Source organism: Quercus lobata, chromosome 3, assembly GCF_001633185.2.
Source record: "Quercus lobata isolate SW786 chromosome 3, ValleyOak3.0 Primary Assembly, whole genome shotgun sequence".
Taxonomy (NCBI): domain Eukaryota; kingdom Viridiplantae; phylum Streptophyta; class Magnoliopsida; order Fagales; family Fagaceae; genus Quercus; species Quercus lobata.
The window spans coordinates 69762423-69786445 of NC_044906.1; the positions used below are offsets into that span (position 1 = coordinate 69762423).

At 39.2% G+C, this 24023-nt stretch overlaps 1 non-coding gene across 1 annotated transcript; it reads left to right on the forward strand.

Annotated features, from left to right (window-relative positions):
- Positions 1-18450: 18450 nt before the first annotated feature.
- Positions 18451-18613, forward strand: LOC115983057. Its single transcript, XR_004089861.1, has one exon. It is a non-coding gene; the product is annotated as a U1 spliceosomal RNA (small nuclear RNA).
- Positions 18614-24023: the final 5410 nt, after the last annotated feature.

Below are 24023 nucleotides of genomic sequence, written 5' to 3' on the forward strand. Positions count from 1 at the left end.
ATACAACTCACCCACTTGCCATTACATTCATTTTATCAATGTTCTGAATTCCCACAGAGAATCAAAATAATGTGTATACGAATTGCAAGTAAGTGAGTCACCTGTATTGCTATGACATAGTCAAAATTTGTGGCAAACTTACTAAACTCAGCCAATTGCTCTTGCTTTGGGAAATTATCATATTGTATCAGCTACAATGCCCCCAAAATAGCAGTTGCTTCTGCCTTCATTGGATTACATCAGCTCTATCATAGTGTGTTTAATAAGGAAACAAATAGTAAAATCCAAAAGAAATAGTATTGTTAAGTTTTGTCTAAAACTCATGTACACAGTGTTCTAGATATTCAAGGGGAGAAATTTCTATAAAGAAAATCAAGTTGTTGAAAAAATAGCATAATTCAAAATCTAAAACTAAAAACTCAAGTATTGTTCATGTACACAATATTATAGATAGATATTCAAGAATCAAGATTCAATTAGTTTTTCCATCCACACTACAATTAGCTTAAAGCTAGATACTAACGGAATTTAAAAAGAATTGAGTTCTTTGAATTTCCTCACTCTTAAAATACTAAACAATTTCTCATAAGCTAAACAATTCCCAAAGTTATTCGTCAACCAAATAGGCCAACTAAGGTCCAAAACACAAAAATTCACAACACAACAGTCTACTTAAGTTGATGTAATTTAAATTGTTACACCCCAAGTTCCATACAACAAAAAAAAATTTAAGATTCAAACTCTACTCTCATATCTCTTCCATTTTCCCACAATTTCTAGGACACCACATAGTCAAATTGAACAGTAAACATCAAATTTTAAGTATAAGGAAATGAAAATCTAATATAGCTGATGTGTATTAAACCATAAAAAACAAATTATCAAGCACCACCCAAGAAAAACAACAAATTTATTCCCCTTTCCTTAAAAAGGTTCTAAGAAAAGAATGGTTACCAATTGATTGATATAATCTTCAATAGAATAAAAATCTTCCAGTGATTGTGAGGCTTGATCATTGACATCAATCCAGGATTTGACAAATGGAACAGGGTGTAAAAATGAAATTTAGTTTAGCATATAAGACGACAAGAAAAAGAGAACAATAGCAATTTCTCTTTGATGAAAATGAATAACACTCTTACTATAAAACAAAGACCAAAACGAAAATATCACATTGAAGTTAATTATCAAACATTAAAGCAAACATATTAAGAGTAACATTCCTACAGTCTAGAGAAGGGAAACCATAAAGTAATTTATAACAAACATGATCAAATGCCCAACTCAAATCAATTTTTTTTTTTTAAAAAAAAATTTAATAGTTTTGAGGCCATGAAAACTCAAATGAATTACATTTTTTTTCCTAGTAATAAGATGGAAAAAAAAAATAAGAATAATACAAATAGCAAAACTCATTTTGAGTTCAACCCTTTGAACCTGGGCTACTAATGTTCGCTTCTCATGTGCTTTAGTTTTGTCTGCAAGCTCTAAAGTCATTCTCTGTCTCTTGTACTTGTTTGATTGGATTTTAGTAGACAGACTTGAGCCATGACTGAAAGAATAGAAAAAACAATCAAGAAACAAAAAAACACCTAAGAAACTATCCTATTGAAGGCCATACTGATCAATTTGTGAAGAGAGAACAATTGAAAATTTATAGAGGAAAAAAAAAAAAAGAGTTGAGGAGGTTGCAATCTATCGGTGACTATAATAACGACATTTGAAGAGTCTAGATTAATGGAGAGACACGCAATAGAGTTGAAGATAGAGTAATACCTAAATTTAAGAAGAGACACACTAAAGTTTATGGGTTTATGCTAAATTGTGTGATATTAATATCTTTATTTTTCTACCAAGTGAAACTTCCATTCACATGTGTATACTCATTCTTCCCTAACATGTGAGTCATTGTCTTGCTATGGGCTTCAAGACTTTTTCCTCTTTATGGGTTACAAGCAAATCCCTTATTAGCTTCCCTTGCCTATGGGTTTTTTCCTTTGCTAGCGCATTATTCATGGGCTTTTGTATGCAATTCATAAGAACCAAGTGTCAATTTTGTTAGTCCATTCATGAGAACCTCATACTCCTATGTCCATGGGAACCTCACACTATGTCATTGTTCTTTTAATCTAATCATTAGCAAAACTACTTTTTTTTTGGAGAAGAAAGTTGAGGCATTTTATCAAGGGAAGCTATTCAAATTAGCCTGAATTGCAGGTAAAAGGTCTGGTGAAACATCTCTCATCCAGACGGATAAGGGAGAGGAAATGATTGTTCTTATAGCAAGTGAATGAGCAACTTGATTACATTGTTGACCAACATGCAAAAAACTAAAACATGAGACCTGTGATGTAAGAAAAAATGTCATTGACAATATGTCTGAATGGGGCCAAGGACCTCCAGTGTTGCTGCAAAACTTTGATCAAAATCTTTGAGTTTCCCTAGAGGACAAAGTCATCAAGAGCTTGTTTGGTAAGAGATTTTTAGTAATGTTGTTATTTTGTGGAAATACATGTGAGTGAAAAAGTGTGTGAAAATACGTGTAATATTGTTTAAACACTTAAAACTATTGTTTAAATAACAGAACCAAACACCCCTAAATCCCAACTCCAAAGCTAATTCTATTGCCCTTCTCACTGCTAGAGCTTCCACCTCTATGACTGTGAGTGGCCGCAGCTGGATTAACAAGAATAAAGAAGCCATTACCAACTCTGATGGTGAAAAGGACCACTGACCTTATGGCTTCTATCTCATAGAGATTTTAATTTTATTCATTTTTTGGTTGTCCACCCATTTGGCTTCTAGTTTTTTCATTGTGCTTTACTATTTTGACTTTTGTATTTCATTTTTTTTGGTCTAAAGGGAAGTATGTTAAACTAACTGAAGGAAGAAGGACAAGGACAAAGCCTGTTACAGTAAGAACCCAATGAGTCAGCCTCAATCAGAGGGATCAACTTTATAGGAGGATAAGAATGAACAAAAAAATCCACAGATTGAAACAGTCCTAAATTTGCTAGATGATCCGCACATTTGTTAGCTTACCGGTAAGTGTGCTTAACACGAACCTAAGGAATTTGATCGATTAAGAGTTTGCAATCATCCAGAAGAGGAGAAATCACAGAATTGCAATAAGAAGAGTTATTAAGAACATCCACCAGTGACTTCTCATCCAATTCTATCATGACAGCACAAGCATTCATTTGACGACAAAGCTGAAGACCATCCCAGAAAGCCCATATTTCAGCCACAAAGCTATCAGTTCTTCCAATCTTCCTAGAAAATCCTGTTACCCAATTGCCAAACTCATCCCTTATCAAGCCACCACCTGCTGCAATGCCTATTGAACCACTTAAAGACCTGTCTGTATTGAGTTTAACCTAACCCGGATTTGGTTTTTCCCATCTGACTTGCTTAACCACCAAATGATTATTACGAGTTGGTTTTGAAACGCAAAAGCAGAAATTCAATAGCTTGTGTGGTTATCACCCTTTCTAGGTTCGGATTGGCCCTTTTGTTGAAAAAACAAACATGATTCCTCTATTTCCAAATCATCCATATCGCATATGGGAAGAGAATGTTCCAAGGTATACCAGCTGCATTCTGGGAGGACTTAAGGCTGGAATTAGAAATCAACCACTCTCTAATGCCCTGGGAAAAGAAAGAAGGGTTCAGACAATGGGTTCCAAGTTGAAGCCATACTGGTTTAACCATACTGCAATCCCAGAGCGCTTGAGTTAAGGATTCAGAGTCAAATTGGCACATTGGGCAGGAGGTATCAAGAAGGATTCCTCTTTTTGCTACAACCTCCTTGACAGTAATACTATTATGCATGCATCTCCAAATGAACATTTGGATTCTAGGTAGAGTTTGAAGCTTCCATATCCAAGAACCAGCAAAAGATTTTGCTTCCATCAGGTTTGTGGTAATAAGATAATCCCTTCCCATGTCAAAACTCCCTTTTGGAGAATACTTCCACGCCAACTTGTCATTATTTCTTGCTACAAGGGGGATCGGTGTTGCTTGAATTTCATCTCTGATCCCCAAAGGGAGGTTGAAAGGAATCTTCGACCAATCCCATCTTCCCAAGGATATCACATCTTTAAGCTTGAGGTTGAACGAGTCTAGACGAAGGGGACCTTGGATGAGGGCTCTAATGGAGCCAAGATTGGACCAGCAATCAGACCAAAAATCAAGATTACTCTTGTGACCTGGAATCCAGTTTAACCCTTTCTTGAAAGTGGTCTCACCTATCTTCATACCTTTCCAAGTAGGGGAGCTTGGGAGTTTAGCTTCATTCCTCAAATTGATTCTCTGCCTAGTACAATATTTATATTTAAGAACCTTGGCCCAAGGAGCATTCTTCTCAGTGTGAAATCTCCAATTTAGCTTGGCTAGAAGAGCTGTATTCCTACCTTTAGCCAATTGCAGTCCAAGACCTCCCAACTCCTTAGGCTTAGTAACAACATCCCACTTGACCCAATGCATTTTCCTAGCATGGTTAGATGATCCCCACAAAAAGTTCCTGTTGACCCTATCAATGCCCTTGAGGATTTTGTTCAGGAGTGAAGCTTGTTGCATGACATAATTCGGAATGGTGGAGGAAGAGGCATGAATGAGAACCATTCGGCCAGCTATGGAGAGTAAATTAGCTTTCCACCCTGCTAGCTTTTTCTTGACTCTATCTAACACAAAGTCAAAGTCATGCTTACGAGCCCCTGCATGCTTCAAAGGGAAACCCAGATACTTGCCAAGGTTGTCAGTATAGTTGAAACCAAGAGTGTTAGACAAAAGATCTCTTTGATCAGGGTCCACATTAGGCGAAAGGAATACACAAGATTTTGCTTCACTTACCTTCTGGCTAGATCTAGAACAAAACTCCTAAAGAGCTTCATTAATAGCGAGACAATTATTCGTGTCCACCTCAGCAAATAAAACCAGGTCATCTGCAAAGAACAGGTGCGAAAAATAAGAGTTAATAGTTTGGAAGGAGAGTTAAAAGTTTTCAACCTTTTGTGTCTTCTGTAGCCTCTCCACGTTTATAATACTCTTTGTTCTCTTTTTTTTTTTTTTTTTCATTATCTAGTAAATAATAATATTATTGTTTCTATATTTTAAATTTTATTATTATTGTTGTTGTTGTACTTGATATTGATATATTAGCTGAAATATAGATTTATAATTTTAATATTATTAATAATTTATATAGGTAGCCGTAATTCCGAAAGAGGGATCACCAATATACCGAAATAGGCCGGTACCGAAATATTTTGTTCTATTATTTTTAGTTTTGTGGGCTTGGACATGTGACTGGGTTTGGGCATGTGACTTGGGAACTCTCAAACTTATTAAGTCTTGGACCATTCTCCCAAGTCTTTTTTTTTTTTTTTGAAAGAGTTTTAACTTATAGCGTTCACTCCTGAGCCCCAAATCTCTTATACATCCATCAAAAAATTTACTGGTTAAGTTAATTGGAACTCACAAAGTCTAATTTGATATATGAATTAGATACACACTCCTTTTGTTTCATCATCAAGTCTATATTATTGTTTTAACTTGTACCCCTTTTTTTTTTTCAAATTTTTATATTCTTGTGGGGGCTGTTCGATCAATAGGCCCATTAAGTTCAGGATTGTTGGGCCTGTGGCCCATCCTAGGATGCATATCCGTCCGAGGAGGCCAAGTCAGATCATAAGGTAGTTACTAAAGGGGGTGGTAGTCAGTATCACGAGGGTAGAGTTCTGTATCCGTCCGAGGACGTCATACTCCTCGGCAGTATGCGTCCGAGGATGATCAGAACGCAATCTTGTTGCAACCAGACCTCAGAACTAGGTCACCACTAAAGATAGAATAACCGACCAAGGGTGAAAGAGATAAGGCAAACAAATATCTATAACTATAGCTGCCTCCGCATTAATGACCTCTCAACCAACTCTCTGGCCGCATTAATGTGGAGGTGATACCTGAACAGTAAGGAAGCAGCCTTACAGCTGCCCATAGAAAGTTCCAGGAGGTGCCAGATGGGACAGAAAGAAATCTTCCGAACCCAACCTACACGTGTGCGGTGAGGATGGAACACAAAGGGGGGTATATAAACTGAAAGAAGAACATGCAGAGGGAGGAAGAACAGAAAAGAAAAAAGAAAGAAAAACACAGACAAAAGAAAAAGAACAAAAAGAGAGAAAAAGAATTGTATCGATTACCAAAGAAAACGATCGTTGTGCCAACTTTAGACTTTCAATATACGTGAGGGTGAATCTTTTTATTATACCAAAGTTAACCTAGTTCTTTACACCCACGCTCTACAAATCATATTGTTAGGGCCTATTTACGTACGAGCCCAGTATCGTGTTGGGTCATTACAAATCGTGTCCTTACAACTGATGCCATCTGTGGGAAGAGCTTGTGTTAGCTTAAAGGGCTTCCGGTGCAACGTTTCCAATGGAGGAAGTGGGTCCACATCATCCCGCGGCGGGACCGCATCAGGAGGATGTCAACCTGCATCAGGCGGAGTCAAGGGGCTCTCAGCATGGTGGTCCTCGAAGGAGTCCTGAATGGAGAGAAGGCCGGGAGGGGAGTGTACGTACAAATCATACCACCAGGAGCCACTCTAGGGGGAAGAGTCACGTCTCCCACGCAAAGCATGATGGGAATCTGCAACGTGAGATTGCAGATTTAAAGAGAGAGTTGCGCCATGCACGGCGGGAACGTTCCCCACCTTGCTCTGAACCATCATCTAGGGAGTCAGATGGAACTAGTTACAGGCGGAGATCGAGAACTTCGCAAAGCGAGACTTTCTCCTATGAAGAGGAGCACCGCCATCGACGTAAGCGTAGAAGTCCGACTAGCAGGGGCTTGGGAAACGATGCCATGAACAAAGCCTTAAGTCAAATTTCCAAGTCGCCCTTTACGAGAAACATAGATGATGCAGTTCATCCTCGGCAGTTCCATTAGCCCACGTTCTCTCTGTATGATGGCCATTCAGATCCGGTGGAACATGTGAGCTATTACAGCCAAAAGATGGCTATTTATTCCAGGAACGAGGCTTTGATGTGCAAAGTTTTTCCATTGAGCTTGGGTCCGACGGCGATGAGGTGGTTCAACGGCTTAAGAGCCAATTCTGTTGGGTCTTTCAAAACACTGACTCGGGCTTTTGGTGCTCGCTTTATTACATGCAGCAGGACTCCTCGGCCTTTGGGATCTTTGCTGACTCTATCCATGCGAGAGGGCGAGACTCTCAAGAATTACTCGGATAGGTATTGGGAAATGTTTAACGAAATAGAGGGAAAGAACGATCCTGTGGCTATAACCACTTTCAAAGCTGGTCTCCCAGCTGATCACGATTTGAGAAAATCCTTGACGGGTAAACCTGTCACCAGTGTGCGCCAGCTGATGGATAGAATAGATAAGTACAGAAGGGTAGAGGAAGATCAACTTCAGGGAAAAGGAAAGGCTAAGGTGATCCCTCAGGAGAGGAGGGATTTCAAGTCGGACCTCTATAATAACAGCCGACCACGGAGGGATTTTGTTAGGCAGTCGGGCTTGGCGGACGCCCAGGTTGTTAATGCAGTATTTCGGGAGCCTGTTCAGCAGGTTTTGGAAAAGATAAAAAACAAGTCATTCTTCAAATGGTCGAACAAGATGGTGGGAGAGCCTAGAAAACGTAACCCGAGTTTGTATTGCCATTATCACCAGGATCATGGGCACACGACGGACAACTGCAGGAATTTATGGGACCACTTGGAACAGTTGGTCCGTGAAGGGAAATTAAAGCAACTCTTGCATCACTCCAGTGGAAGGGTGAGCCAAGCAGGTTCCAAGGTGCGTGGGGACGCTTCATCAAGGCTTCCCTTGGGTACGATTAACGTTATCTTTGTGGCCCCGGGAAGGACTGGATCTTGCCCCTCCAAAGTGTTGTCGGTGTCCCGATCCCCAGCCGAGGATCATTCTCAAGCATTGAAGAGGGCCAAGAGGCGTGTCCCCCTGATTTTGGGCTTTTCAGATGAGGATATGGTTGGGACCATACAGCCCCATGAGGATGCTTTGGTGGTAACGTTGAGAATTAGCGGGTACGATGTCAGAAGAGTGATGGTTGATTAGGGAAGCGCTGTGGATGTGATGTATCCAGACTTGTACAAGGGGCTAGGTTTGAAGCCAGAGGACTTAACAACCTATATTCTCCTCTAGTAAGTTTTGAGGGAAGGTTGGTCACTCCCAAGGGGCTAATCAGGCTGCCCGTGCAGTCAGGTACGGATGTGGTGGAGGTGGACTTTATTGTCGTAGATGTTTTTTCTCCATACACGGCTATTATGAGTAGACCTTGGCTTCATACCCTTAAAGCGGTTTCGTCTACTCTACATCAGAAGGTGAAGTACCCATCTGGAGACCAAGTGTTGGAAATAGTAGGGAGTCAGACGGCTGCTCGGCAATGCCTAGTATCGGCTATACAGCATCGGCCAGAAGCAGAAACCTCGGCTACGGCCGACAATGAGTTATAGCAATTAAAGTCCCCAGTATCAGGCTTAGACGTGTCAGCCAATGGGGTAGAGTGTGAAGATCTAGAGAAGGTAGTTGTTGCTGATGATCCAGAAAAATTCTTCCAGGTTGGGGCCAAATTGCCTTTGCAAGAGAAAGCGAGTTTGCTGGAATTCCTCCGAGCCAATGTGGACGTTTTTGCATGGGACCCGTATGAAGCCCCAGGGGTGGACCCGAATTTCATTTGTCACCGACTCAACGTAAACCCTACCGTTATGCCCAAGAGACAACCTCCTCGGCGACCATTGAAGGAACATGCCGAGGCGGTTAGAAGCGAAGTTGTCAAGCTCAAACAGGTTGGGGCTATTAAGGAATTTTTTTACCCTCAGTGGTTGGCCAATACGGTGGTAGTAAAAAAGAAGACTGAGAAATGGCGAGTGTGCGTGGACTTCACGGATCTTAATAAGGCCTGCCCCAAGAATCCATTTCCTATGCCGAAGATCGACCAGTTGGTGGATGCAACCGTGGGTCACCCCAGGATGAGTTTCTTGGATGCCTTCCAAGGGTATCACCAAATACCGCTGGCCGCCGACGATCAGGAAAAGACTGCTTTTGTTACCCCGATTGGGAATTACCATTACAAGGTGATGCATTTCGGCTTGAAAAACGCTGGATCTACCTACCAACGCATGATGATGAAAATGTTTGAACCGCAACTGGGTAGAAGTATTGAAGTTTATATCGATGATATGGTTGTGAAAAGTAAAGTGGTGTCCGAACACGTGGAAGACCTCATGAGTATCTTCGGGATACTGAGAAAATATAAGTTGTGTTTGAATGCTTCGAAGTGCTCCTTTGGTGTAGGTTCCGGGAAATTCTTGGGGTACATGGTGACCCATAGAGGAATTGAGGTGAATCCATACCAGATTAGGGCCATTAACGATTTGCAAGCACCTCGAAATCCAAAAGAGGTGCAGAAACTGACTGGGATGACTGTTGCGTTGAATCGGTTCATCTCCAGGTCGACTGAGAGGTGTCGTCCTTTTTTTCGCCTATTACATAAGTGGCAAGGATTTGAATGGACCGCGGAGTGTGCTGAAGCGTTCCAGCGGTTGAAAGAGTACTTGTCCAGGCCGCCTATCATGTCTGGCCCTGAGGTAGATGAGGTGTTGTATGCTTATTTGGCGGTAGCCCCACATGCAGTTAGTTTCATCTTGATACGAGAAGACAATGGCATCCAAAGGCCAGTTTATTATGTAAGTAAATCCCTCCATGAAGTCGAGGTGAGATATCTGTCATTAGAAAAGGCCATACTGGCTGTGGTCCATGCAACACGCAAACTTCCGCACTATTTTCAAGCCCACACTGTGGTTATCTTGACCCAATTGCCTCTCAAGTCCATACTCAGAAATGCTGACTACACCGGAAGAATTGCCAAGTGGGGCACGATCCTGGGTGCTTTTGATATCAAATACATGCCTCGTACTTCTGTTAAAGGTCAAGTCCTTGCCGATCTGGTGGCTGAGTTCGCCGAGTGCCCGGAGGAAGTTAATATGAATCAAGATCACATGGATGAAAAATCGGTTGGCCTAATATCCGCACAAGGAGAGTCTATTTGGAAAGTGTACGTGGATGGGGCCGCAAATCAACGGGGAGAAGGATTGGGATTGGTGTTGATATCCCCCAAAGAGGTCATCATCGAGAAGTCGTTAAGACTAGGGTTCTTGGCTACTAACAATGAATCAGAGTACAAAGCTTTGATAATGGGAATGAGTATGGTCCATAAAATGGGTGGAAAGGCAGTGAAGTTATTCTCAGACTTGAGATTGGTAGTCGGCCAGGTGAGAGGAGAGTTGGAGGCCCGAGACCCAAGGATGCAAGGGTATCTGGAGCGGGTTAGGCTTCTACGAACGAAGTTTGAGTCTTTCGACTTGTTTCATATTCCTCGAGGTGAAAATACCCACGCTGATTCCTTGGCGACCTTTGCCACCTCCTCAGTACGAAATTTTCCTCGGGTGATTATCGTCGAAGACCTGTGTACCCCTACCTCACCAGAAAAGGAAGTTTGCCAAATCAGACAAACCAATCCGTCGTCAAGCTGGATGGATCCCATATTAAAATTTCTTGAAAGTGACATATTGCCTGAAGATAAGGTGGAAGCTGAGAAAATACGAAGGGGAGCTCCTCGGTATTGGTTATCGGAGGATAAAAAGTTATACAAACGGTCTTTCTCTGGGCCATACCTGCTCTGTGTGCCTTCTGAGACAGCAGAGTCAATCCTGGAAGAATTGCATGAGGGTATTTGTGGAAGTCATACAGGAGAAAGGTCTCTATCATGTCGAGCCCTCACACAAGGATATTGGTGGCCAAATATGCGGAAGGAAGCGCAGGAGTATGTTAAGAAATGCGATCAATATCAAAGGTATGCTCCAAATATCCACCAACCGGGAGGAGTTCTTAACCCTCTCTCTAGCCCTTGGCCTTTTGCCTAGTGGGGGCTGGACATTGTCGGCCCTTTTCCTAAAGCCATAGGAAACAAGAAGTATTTGCTGGTCGGCACAGACTACTTCACTAAATGGGTTGAAGCTGAGCCCTTGGCGAATATCAGGGACGTAGATGTGAAGAAGTTTGTTTGGAGGAACATTGTTACGCGATTTGGAATTCCCCGCACTCTTGTCTTAGATAATGGACTCCAATTCGATAGCAATGCCTTTAGAGAATATTGTTCAGAACTGGGCATAAGAAACAGATATTCCACTTCGGCTTATCCACAAGGCAATGGGCAGGCTGAAGCCGTTAACAAAGTAATAGTCAATGGGCTTAAGAAGAGACTGGACGACGCGAAAGGAAAGTGGGTGGAAGAATTGCCACATGTGCTTTGGACGTATCGGACAACTCCCCGACGTTCAACGGGGGAAACTCCCTTTTCCATGACCTATAGGGCTGAGGCTGTCATTCCCCTGGAAACAGGATTCCCAACGTTAAGGACTAGTACATTTTCTTCGGGTAGTAATGATGCGATGTTGGAGAAAAGTTTGGACCTGATTGAAGAACAAAGGGAGAGTGTGATGGTTCAACTAGCTTACTACCAACATAAACTCAAGCAGGGCTATGATAGCAATGTGAGGATGAGGCCGTTAGCCATAGGAGATCTGGTGCTGAGGAAAGTCCTGGGGGCCACTAAGAATCCAAATTGGGGAAAATTGGGACCTAATTGGGAGGGGCCATATCGGATCACTTCTGTTGCAAGAATAGGAGCCTACTATCTAGAAGACCTAGATGAAAAGTCTGTACTCCATCCTAGGAATGTAAATAATCTCAAGAGGTATTATTATTAATAGAAGTGTTTCAATTCAAATATTTCGTTTAATTTACGTCAACCATACATCCTGTACTCATGCATCCTATGATTTATGTTGAAATGTTAAACAGAAACTAAGTTATGCCAAGTCCTCGGATCGCAAACTTAGTGGAAATTAACGTCCTATGATTTATGTTGAAATGTTAAACAGAAACTAAGTTATGCCAGGTCCTTAGATCGCAAACTTAGTGGAAATTAACGTCCTATGATTTATGTTGAAATGTTAAACAAAAACTAAGTTATGCCAGGTCCTCGGATCGCAAACTTAGTGGAAATTAACGTCCTATGATTTATGTTGAAATGTTAAACAGAAACTAAGTTATGCCAGGTCCTCGGATCGTAAACTTAGTGGAAATTAACGTCCTATGATTTATGTTGAAATGTTAACTTGGTGGAAATTGACGTCCCATATTGTGTATTGAGGTTATAAGCAATAGCTGAGTTGTGATGGATCTTCTAATCATAAACTTAACGAGAAATAATGCCCTGTAACACTCATTGGGGAATCAAAGAGAGATCTTTGGACGTAAGCGGGCGTACAATCAAGGTACTGAAGGCATGATTTTATTTAATTTATGAACTTTCGTAAAAAATGGCAACTGATTGGAAAGGATACGTGCATATCTAAAACGTTTCCTTGAGACCCTGTTGTATTAAAGCTTATTGCCTATTGCTAATTATCGATTAACGATATGTATGAGTAAAAATGCTGCATACAAGCAAAAGATAATTGAAATGAACCTCTCTAAATTACGATAACACAGTGAATGATTACAAAAGTAACATAAAGTAGTGAAAGCGGTAAGAAAATGAGCAAGGAGGTCCCCTACTAGATATCTAGTTAAGTTGCAAAACAAGTTCTACTTTTTTAATTTCAACTGGATCTGTGGGTTCTGGATGGCGGGTAGGTCTGCCTCCGAAGTTGTGATTCCCTCTTTGGCTTGGGTAACGTCCCCAGTTGGTAGAACTGTGGAGTCCAAATCCCGTTGAAAACCTTGGGAGGCCGTCTCTGCCTCCGAAGCGGAGGTGGTCTTGTCCGAGGAAGCTCCTGAAGGGGCAAGTCCCTCTTTTGCTGATTTCGGTTGGCCACGGGGAGGAGAATTGCGAGGCAAAACCTCCTCGTTGAGGTTAATAACTGAAGAAGGAGCATCAGCCTGATGGGGTAGAAGAATTGAGGGGCGAATCGCCTCGAGATAGAATATGTTCTCTGGCTTACGAAATTCAGATGAGGCTTCAACCCCAGCACGGTTAAGAGCCTCACTCCAAGTCCTTGCGCAGTAGATACGGCATACCTTCGGAACCTCGGCTCTCAAAGCCTTCTCAGTTTCAACTATACCAATTTCGTAGCCTCTTTGCTCAGCTTCGTTCATTGTCTGTTCGGCCTTGATTTTTGCTTTCTCGGCTTGCTCCTTGAACTTTTTAGCTCGCTCCCGTAGCTTTTGAGTTTCCTCCAAGTGCTTCCTGAGAACCAAAGCTTGCTCCTGAGTCTTCTTTAGCTCGACATTCGCCTCACGCAGAAGTCTCCCTTGGTCCTCGGCCTGCTTCTGGTAGCCTTCTAATGCCGACTCGGCGCTTTTGCGAGCTTGCTCTTCGACCTGTAGCTTCTTCTTTGCATCGGCCAAGTCCTGTTCAAATTTGGACAAGGTCTGTACAGCCGTTGCCCGTCTTTTTCTTTCGTCATCTAGCTGATCGGAACAAGCGTTGAGCATCTCATTTAGCTTGAAAGTATTTTGGATGATCTATAGGAAAAAAGTTAACACTATAGTCAATGAAAAGTGCATATTGGTGAGTAACAGTTACGAAATGAAAAAGGATAAAAGATAGCTTCTTACCATGCCCAAATATTGTTTGTTGTCGAGGATGAGTTCATTCTTCCTCATATTCTTTATTTCGGCCATATCTTTTGGGAGCAATAAGGCTTCCTCTATGGCCGAAGCTACGTGACACCTTATGCCGCCGTTAAAGTCCCTTATAGATGCATCATCTCGCAGGGGCTCCCCACCGTGCATGGGTGCTGGCAACCAGGCTTGGGGTTCAGGATGTTGGGAGTCAGATTTCTCCTGGCTTCGCGTGGCTTGGTGCTTGGTTTTCTGCTGCTTTGCAACTCGTTGGGCATCCTCCTCTCGAGTTGGACGAGACTTGCTCGTGTCTGCCACATCCTTATCTTTTTGTTCCCTGCGCCTTTTCTGCTCGGCAACGTTAGAAAGCGCTGGTTGTGGTGGTGGCTAAGGAGGTTGGCGAGAGGCAGGAGGAGGAGACCTAGCTGGAAGAGATGAAGCCTGGGATGGTATTGTTTTTGTAGACGTACTCTTTCCTGGCTGACCTTCCATCAGCTCCAGCAGGCTTTTCTGGGGTTTTCTTTGTATCCCCATCTCGTTAGAATCTTCCTTGGGGCTTATGGGTTGATCAAAAATCCCGAAATCATCCGAGGACTCAGATACCGCTACAACCGTTTCCTCGCTTTTCTCCTTTTTCTTTCTCCCTTTTATTTCCTTTTTCTTGAGGAGAGGTAAGGATGAGGAGGTTCCCGCCGAGACGTTGGCTACGAAAAGAGGCTCTGTGCGAGGTGTGTACTGGAGAAGTGGAATACCCTCTGGAACAATGAACCCTTCGTAGGCAACACTGATACGGTGAAGCCAAGGGTCGCGTGCTCTAATCACGCACTTCGGCGCCTGAAAAGCAAAAGAGAGGGGGGTATAGCTGAGAATTAAGTGTGCTGCCTGGAGCTGACCGTCAGACTTATTCACGTATATTTCGGCCTTCAATAATTTATCCAGGCTCGCCTTATTGACTAACCTAAGATTGGGCTTCGTGTAGCATCTATCTGCAAAACCGTTGAGTCAAGAGTGAAAATTGTAGGAGACAAAAAAAAAAAAAAAAAAAAAAAAGTAAACGAAATGTGTTCGCAGATTAAGTAGTATAGATCTATGACTGCGCGCCCACCTGGTGTTCCTTCTACAGTCGGGCAAGGCAAACCATCGTGCCATTTCCTAGAGAGAATAAGGAAATCCTCCTTTAAGTTCTTGTTTGAAGTGGGAAGGCACTGAATTAGCCTTACCTCAAGATATCTCGACTTGAGATAATATCCCTGGCCGGTTAAGCGATGGAGGTTGTACACCCAATTCACATCATGGTGGGTTAACTTTAAGTCCATTATCTTGTTCAGAGCGTCTATACTTTCCAGGACCCTAAACATGTTTGGAGCACACTGGGTGGGGGATAGTCTAAAGAAATTGAGGTAACTCCTAGTGATACTACACATGGGGATAGTCATCCCGCCCTCTATAAAGGCAATCATGGGAATAACTATTTCCCCAATTTGTCTGGCATCAACCCATTCCCCTTGGGCTGCGTACCTCATCCCTACCGTTGGGGGGATTTTATACTTAGAGCGAAAGTTTCTAATACCTTCCTCGAACTCAACGAGACATCGAAATGGGTTCTTTTGTTTCCCCATTTTTCTAAAAAGACTTAGCAGAAAAGATTGTTGGGTTTGAAATGAAAGTCGTAAAAACTTCAAGAGAACTTACAGGTTCAAAGGAAGGACCTCGGACAAAGTACGATTGTTTGTAGTCGCCAGGAGAATAACGAAGAGTGAAGAAAGGCAGGTTCAATGTATGAGCTCTGGAATCACGTAATCATCGAAGGTAAAGTACAAGATCAATTAGAAAGCGCCTTTATAGTCATGTGAGGATTGTGAGTGGTGAAATTCCCGCTCACAAAACAAGGGAAGCCTTCTTCCATTTGATTTAGATCTCACCGTCGAATGTGGGAGATAAGGGCGTTGTCAAAATTTAATACTGCCAAAATCGGGATGCTGAAGTGTCAGGGGCATGCCCCAAAACACACGTAGGTACGGGCTTATGACGTCAAAATCCACCTTTTCTCCCGTGAAGTCGAAAAGTAGGATTTTGAGGGGCTATTGTGGGGGTTGTTCGATCAATAGACCCATTAAGTTCAGGATTGTTGAGCTTGTAGCCCATCCGAGGATGCATATCCGTCTGAAGAGGCCAAGTCAGATCATAAGGTAGTTACTGAAGGGGGTGGTAGTCAGTATCACGAGGGTAGAGTTCTGTATCCGTCCGAGGACGTCATACTCCTCGGCAGTATGCGTCCGAGGACGATTAGGACGCAATCTTGTTGCAACCAAACCTCAGAACTAGGTCACCACTAAAGATAGAATAACCGACCAAGGGTGAAAGAGATAAGGCAAACAAATATCTATAACTACAGCTGCCTCCGCATTAATGACCTCTCAACCAACTCTCTGGCCGCATTAATGTGGAGGTGATACCTGAACAGTAAGGAAGCAGCCTTACAGCTGCCCATAGGAAGTTCCAGGAGGTGCCAGATGGGACAGAAAGAAATCCTTCGAACCCAACCTACACGTGTGCGGTGAGGATGGAACACAAAGGGGGGTATATAAACTGAAAGAAGAACATGCAGAGGGAGGAAGAACAGAAAAGAAAAAAAGAAAGAAAAACACAGACAAAAGAAGAACAACAAAAAGAGAGAAAAAGAACTGTATCGATTACCAAAGAAAACGATCGTTGTGCCAACTCTAGACTTTCAATAAACGTGAGGGTGAATCTTTTTATTATACCAAAGTTAACCTAGTTCTTTACACCCACGCTCTACAAATCATATTGTTAGGGCCTATTTACGTACGAGCCCAGTATCATGTTGGGTCGTTACAAATCGTGTCCTTACAATTCTAATTTTTAAAAATTATTTAATTGTTTTATATTCATTTTATTACTCATTATTGCTCTTGAAATGCTTAACAATATATAGAAGATATAAATAAAAATATATTTAATAATTAATTAATAAACGTATTCTCACCCTACTCATATCCTACTTTTTTTTTTTTTTTTTAATTATCATGTCGCTACACCGCACCCGCACTTGTACTTGTGCAGGTGCTTCCTAGGTATCATCACAAACAACAAGCACATCACCATCAAATGCAACTGCTGTAGTATCATTTCCTTCTTTTTTGTTGTTATTTTTTTCTTTGTTTCTCTCATTGAATAATTCTCATTTAAATTTTGTTCACTCGTTCTTCCTATGATCATGACTTGGATCTTTCTCTTGACTTGTCGCAATTATCATCATTTCGAGGGTTTCTTTACTTCTCTCACGTTTTTTTTATCAAGGCCGTGCTATAAGATTTTATTTATTTATTTAAATTTTAATATATACAATTGAGTTTTAAAAAATGAAATTATTATGTAAGAAAAACAATTAAAAGTTTTAATATTTGGGCTTTACCCCCACCCAGTTCATTTCTTTAAAAAAGTGTAATATTTACTAAATTCTAATATTTAAGAGGTTCAAATTTTTAAGGGGTTAAAAGTTATCTTATAAATAAGAATAAATTTCTAGACAACACAAATGCCTAATTTTTATTCATATTTTAGTATAATATTTTAAATTCTCCATTTTACATGACAATTTCCAATTGACATTTATACAATCTTATATAAAATAGAAATATCTTATTAAAAACCATAATGTCAAGACAGTTAAGAGGTTCAAAAGAGAAATTCAATCAATAATCTTCAAATGATGTTAGTTCACTTATTTCTAGAAAGCATGGTATTTTTCACTAAAGTATTTTTTAAAGCAAACATATACATATAAATCTTTTTTTTTTTTCTTTTTCTTTTTTTTTTCTTTTTTTTTTTTAAAAAAACAGATACATATAAATCTGTGTATATATATTGATAGTTTTCACTAACACTTTATCACACTCGCTGATGGTGCTATTTTCTGTAATCTCCATCAGTTTTGTTTTCAATGAAAGCTTAGTCCTGATTCTCAAAAAAAAAAAAAAAAAAAAAAAGATTAATAAGCTTCAGTAGATTTCATTTCCCATACAACATTTCTAAGTCTATCTGCAATCTTGGAGCTAAGAACTAAAAACTAAGCGTACGCTTGCCTGTTGCGGTTTCTGCGTTTGCACTTTTTTTGGTTGGTCCCATGACACTGTTTATGGACCAGCTAACATCAAAAATGCGTGAACAGTGTGTTATGCCGATTAAAAAATATTTTGCAACAATGTTTTAAATAATAAGTTTTCAATTTTTAATAAAATAAGCAGTATCCAAATAAAACTTTAAAAGTCCTTTGGCAGTTCAAGAATTCAAAAAAAAGTTACCAAGACCCAAAAGAAGCAATTTATTATCTCATTTGGTCACGAACTACTAGGGAGTAGAGAGTCCTAGTGTCGGTTTGGATAGCACTTAAACGTGCTGCGTCCGTGTTTTCCTTTTTTTTTTTTTTTTTTTTTTACCTTTTTAGTCGCAACTGTTGACTGGTCTTCTGTGAACAATGTACTTGTACACTGTTCATGGGTCCCACAAACTCCACTTTTTATCAATTTTTTTTATTAAAAATGGGTCCCATGATACTATTCACACATTTAAAAATTATTTTGCTACAGTGTTTTCAGTTTTCAGTTTCAGGAAAATAAGTTCAATCCAAAGAGACCCCTAAAGTGGCTTTGTAGTTTGTTTGTGGCGCTTGACTCATTTAGTCCCACATCGGAAGAGTGGGAATGAGGAGGGGCGAGACGAGTGATATAAAAAGAAAGGGAGGGTGGCAGTAAAATTATACTTACCTGGGCGGGGTCAATGGGTGATCAAAAAGGCTCATGGCCTAGTAGGGTGGCCTCCATTGCACTGGAAGGAGGGATGCCCCGCTAACATCTCCCCAAGTGGGAGAGTGTACGTCATAATTTCTGCAAGTGGGGACCTGCGTTCGCGCGGCCCCTGTCCATTTCTCAAGCCCAATGAGTATTTTAATGCGTACTTAGCAAAGCTTATTCCTAAAAGCCTACAGATTTTATAATTCAGCTTTGTTGAATGCCAAAGTTGAAATTGATTACATATAGAATGGGCAAAAATGGCCCATTACCATCAATTTTGGAAATAATTTGCTCAGAAACACTGTTTCCGAACTATATAGCAATCTACCACTTTTTCGGGCCTATAGCGGCGTTTTCCTGAAAAAAAATTTTATAAGTCCCATAACAGGTTCAAGGGGCTCTATAGTGGCGTTTTTAAGCCCTATAGTGACGTTTTTGGGCCCTATAGCGGCGTTTTCCTGCAAAATTTTTTTGTAAGTCCCATAACAGTTTCAAGGGGCCCTATAGTGGCGTTTTTAAGCCCTATAGTGACGTTTTTAGGCCCTATAGCGGCGTTTTCCTGCAAAAATTTTTTTATAAGTCCCCATAACAGGTTCAAGGGGCCCTATAGTGGCGTTTTTTAAGCCCTATAGTGACGTTTTCGGGCCCTATAGCGGCGTTTTCGGAAAAAGTGGTATTTCCCTAATTATTTCCGAAACAGTGCTCTGTTGCTAAATATTTCAAAAATTAATGCTAATGGGCCATTTTTGCCTATAGAATGTGTTTACTAATGCGTACCGAGCAATGCTTATTCTGAAAGCCCACTGAGGCACTTGACTTTATAACTCAATTTTGTTAAATGCCTAAGTTGAAATTGCTTGTATATAGAATGGGCTTTGGACTCTAGTTAGTGCCCAATATTCATCGATGGTGAAAAGACTTTTTGTTGACTCGCGGCCCGTATTATCAATCTTAGCTCACTTGTAAAATACTAAAATTTATTAATAATAATGATACGGCTTAAATATATATATTTAGCTACTCGATTGTTTGTCTTTTTTGTTATGCTGATCTCTTTTTGATATCACACTTAACAAACTCTATTTAATGGTGGGCTTGGACTGATCTCTTTTTGATATGAGACTTAATATACTCTATTTAAATTTTTTTTCACACTTCCCCGTTTGAAAAAAAGGAATAAATAACTCAATCAAATTCTGGGAGGCTTCATGGAGTGCTTCTTTAGGAGTTATATTTCCATTAGTCCATATTTCGAGAAAATGTATCTCTTGTTTTTTATTCTCATTTACATAAGAATAAATACTATGGTTTGCATTTCAAACAAGCATGAATACAACGATGATAGGATAACTTCCGTCTTGAGAGTTAATTCTTTAAATCAAACTAACACAACCACATAGGAATATTTGCCATCTAGCATAATTTTAGAGACTATTTCATTAGTAAGCATGTTTTTCAAACTATTTGGGAAATTTAGGGGGTGTTTTCATCACTTATCACTCAGTTTTCATCACTCATTACTCACTTTTCATAGATCCCACACCAAGTGAGGTTGTTTGGTTTAGTTTTCATTCTTAATTTCCATAACTAATTACTTAAAAAATTGAGTTAGAGTTATGGGCAATGAGAACAAATTTTTCTTGTTTTCAGATTTAGAGTTATGAGTTATGATGACATTTTTGTAAATTTAATCACATTTGGGGCCATCTTAACGTGTTGTCTCATCAAGTCAAACTACATCTCACAAAACTCATTTCTTTTTCTTTCTTTTCTTCTTCTTTCTTCTTCTACGCTGGAACCTAGAAGCAAACACAAATTTTCCTTTCTTCTGTCTTCTTCTTCACTAACACCCAGTTGCTTGTTCTAATTTCTCCTTTTCTTTATTCTTTCTTCATTCTTCTTCTTCTTCTTCTTCTCAATTTCTTTATTCTTTCCTCTTCACCTTTCTCATCACATAAATATTCTTTCTTCTTCACCGATCTGACATAGGAGAAGCAGAGAAAAGGTCGATCTATCACGGTGGGTTTATGGGTTCTGATTGGTGTTTTATGTGGTGGTTGCAGTGGATCAGGTTTTTGAAGGTTGGGATCGGTGGGTTAAGAGTTGGGATCGGTGGTTGCTGGGTTTAACTTGGTGGTGGTTGCTGGGTTTAGCTTGGTAGTGGTTGCTATGTTTTGTGCGGTGGTTGTTCATGCGAGTTACCGTTCTAACCAAAGTCAGCTTGTAGGCTCCACCATTAAGAGTGTTTTAACTGAAAACTACACCCAAGTTTTTGAGCCAAACACAATTGGAATAGAGTTAGGAGAAAAATAAGATTACAGATATGAGATATGAGTTAAAGATATGAGTGATGAGAAAAGAGTTATGAGTTAACTCCAAACCAAACAGGGCCTTAGCATTTTGAGTCTTGAGACTCTAGGTCGGTGAAATTCGAGTTTTAGTGCTGGCGTGGAACAATTAACCACGTGGAACTTGAGTTTCCTAGACTCGAGTTCTATAAAAGGAACATAAGAACGCAAAATAAGAAAAAAAGAAGAAGAAGATGAATAGAGGTTCCACGAGTTTCTTAGACTCGAGTCCTATAGAAGGAACACAGGAATGCAAGATAAGAAAAAAGAAGAAGAAAATTAATAGAGGAAGAAAAACATACAATGTAGATCAGATTGCCACCACTTGTAACTCAAGTCTAAGAGAATCAAGCTGCATCCTTGAACATGAGTTTTAGAGCCTTGAAGTGCTAGTTTTCTAAATAGTTTTGCAAATATGACAACTAACTAAAATGTTTCAAAAATAAAATGTTTTTTTTCTCAAAAAATAAAAAATAAAAACTAAAATGTTTCAAAAATAATGCTAAAAAAAAAAAAAATTCCAACCACATCAAACCCAGACCAACCTAATCAGATTCAACATTAAACTCTAAATCAAACACAAATAGCCTGAATAGATCCAACATCACACATCAAATCCAAACAGACCCAACGTACAAAAAGAAAAAAAAAGAAAAGACACCAAAATAGACCCATGTCGGCGACGCACCACTAGAGAAAAAAATTGGAAGATAATACCAAGTTGCAAACAATTTCGTTAGTTAGCAACATTTTCAAACTATTTAGCAAAGTAACATCTCGAGCTTGAGAGACTCGAGTTTACTGTAGCAACTCAAGTCATAGAAACTCAAGTTCCATGGAACTCGAGTCTCTAAGACTCGAGTTCCTTGTGGACACACAAAATTCGAGTTTCTAAGACTCGAGTTACTACAGTGAACTCAAGTCTAAGAAACTCAAGATATTAGTTTGCTAAATAGTTTGAAAATGTTGCTAACTAACGAAATTGTTTGCAACTTAGTGTTATTTTCCAATTTTTTCCCACCACTAGATCATAACCCAACCACTAGATCATAACCATTGTCCTCCGAAATTGCGACACAAGTCACACAACCCACTTTGAAATGGTGTACGATGCGAGTTTGATGTTTCAGGTTTGTGGGTCCTTGCTTCCTTGGTTGAGAATGTAAACTAGCTCTAAAACCAATTCTGTGGCAGTGTCTAAGATGGTGAAAGCTTGAGCTTGAGAGAGGGTCAACAAAAGAGACATAATATAAAATGAAATAAATTGGTTTGTCGAGCTACAATGTCTCAATACATGTATTGAGGTACTATTCAAAAATTAGTTTGACTTTCCCTTTTTGTTGAGGCTGATACAGGAGAATTATAATTTTGTTGAAATTCTACTTTGGTAAGACTGATGCTAATGCCATCGTTTGTCTTTTATTGGTTAATACAACCATGTTTGGATTTAATTGGAAAATTTAATGTATTGCATTTAGAGTGTAACTAAAATAACATTAATAGTAGCAAAAAAATGCATATCAATTAAAGATGGAAAATAATACACCTAGTTGACTATGATTACTCTATTAACGATCCATAATTGATTTCAAAATTTTTGACGCTAACGCTTGGTTGTATATTATTGTTATTTTGTTTAAAATAACAAGGGGTATAAAAGTTTAATCATACCTTAAAAAACGGAATATTATATATATATAAACAAGATGTAGAAATAAATTGACATTTTAAGTAAAAACAGAACTACATTTTTTTTTTTTTTTGAGAATGTAGTAAAAATACAACTACTAAGCGTACCTAATTAATGATAAGGAATAGAATTTGATCGAGAATGGTAGCTACCTAATTAACAAGTTTGGATTGGTTTGCTTTAAATTTGCAATAAAACTTGAAGAAAACGGTTACTAGTACTGACCTAAGCTTCTATTTTTTTTATTTTTTTTATTATTATTTTTTAATTCGGTAGTGGGCTACACTTCAATTCAAAGTTCTGAATTCAGTATTCAATCAACTCTTCGCGCGTATTTGACTAGCGGTTGGACCTACCAACGTTTCAAGGCGTTGAATAACAATTTCTTTACCTCTCCTCAAAACTACGTTCCCAAAATATCCTCATATTAAAGACCCCCATCAAATCAAAGATATCCCAAAACAGAATAACTCCAAAATTTCCATGTTGAGGACCCAAGGAGGCCTCGATAATAGTTAAATTATAATATTGGTTTTTTTGTGACCACTTATAAGCGCAAAAATTAGTCTCGATTTGAAATCCATTTATTTTGTTAAAATTGAAAATTTTTTTATTGAAAATATTATATATAAATGTAAAAATTAGTTGAAATAGTATAGTAATACCTATGAATAGTACCCAAAAGTATAGTGGAACTTATGAATAGTACTAAAAAATGAAGTAGAACTCCATGAATAGTAACAAAAATAAGTTGGCAAAAATAATTCATGCCAAACACACACTTAAGATCTGTTTGAGATTCGTTTATTTTATTGAAACTAAAAACTTTTTAATGAAAGTATTATAGATAAAGGTAAAAGTTAGCTGAAATAGTACAGTAGGACTCATGAATAGTACCAAAAAGTGCAGTGGAGCCCATGAATAGTAGCAAAAATAAGCTGAATAGTAAAATAAATTAGCAAAAATAATTTTTGCTAAATACCTACTTAGGGTGTGTTTGAATATCGCTTATTTTATTGAAAATTGAAAACACTGTAGCAAAATAAGTTTTAAATGTGTGAATAGTGCCGTGAGACCCATTTTTAATGAAAGTTTTGTTGTAAAAAGAGATTTGTGGGTCCCGTGAACAGTGCATAGATCCACTGGACCCATTTTCTCGTTTCTATAATGCGCTTCTCAAAAAAAAAAAAAAAACGCAGACGCAAAATCAACTGTATCCAAACAGGTACTTAATTTGTTTGGTATCAGCTTTTAGCTTTATGTACCATTTTTTAAAACCATATTTAAATTTTTTTTTTTTCAAGGTACGAGTATATTTTAACACACTTTTAGCAAAAATATTTTAACAAAAAATTAGATAAATTATTTCCAAACCAACGCTTAGTAAACAATTTATATGAGATTCGACATATGTTTACACAACACACTCAAACTATCTCATCCGATCAAAGCCACATGAATTTGAATAAAATATATTAGATATATGGAGTAATTTCTTCA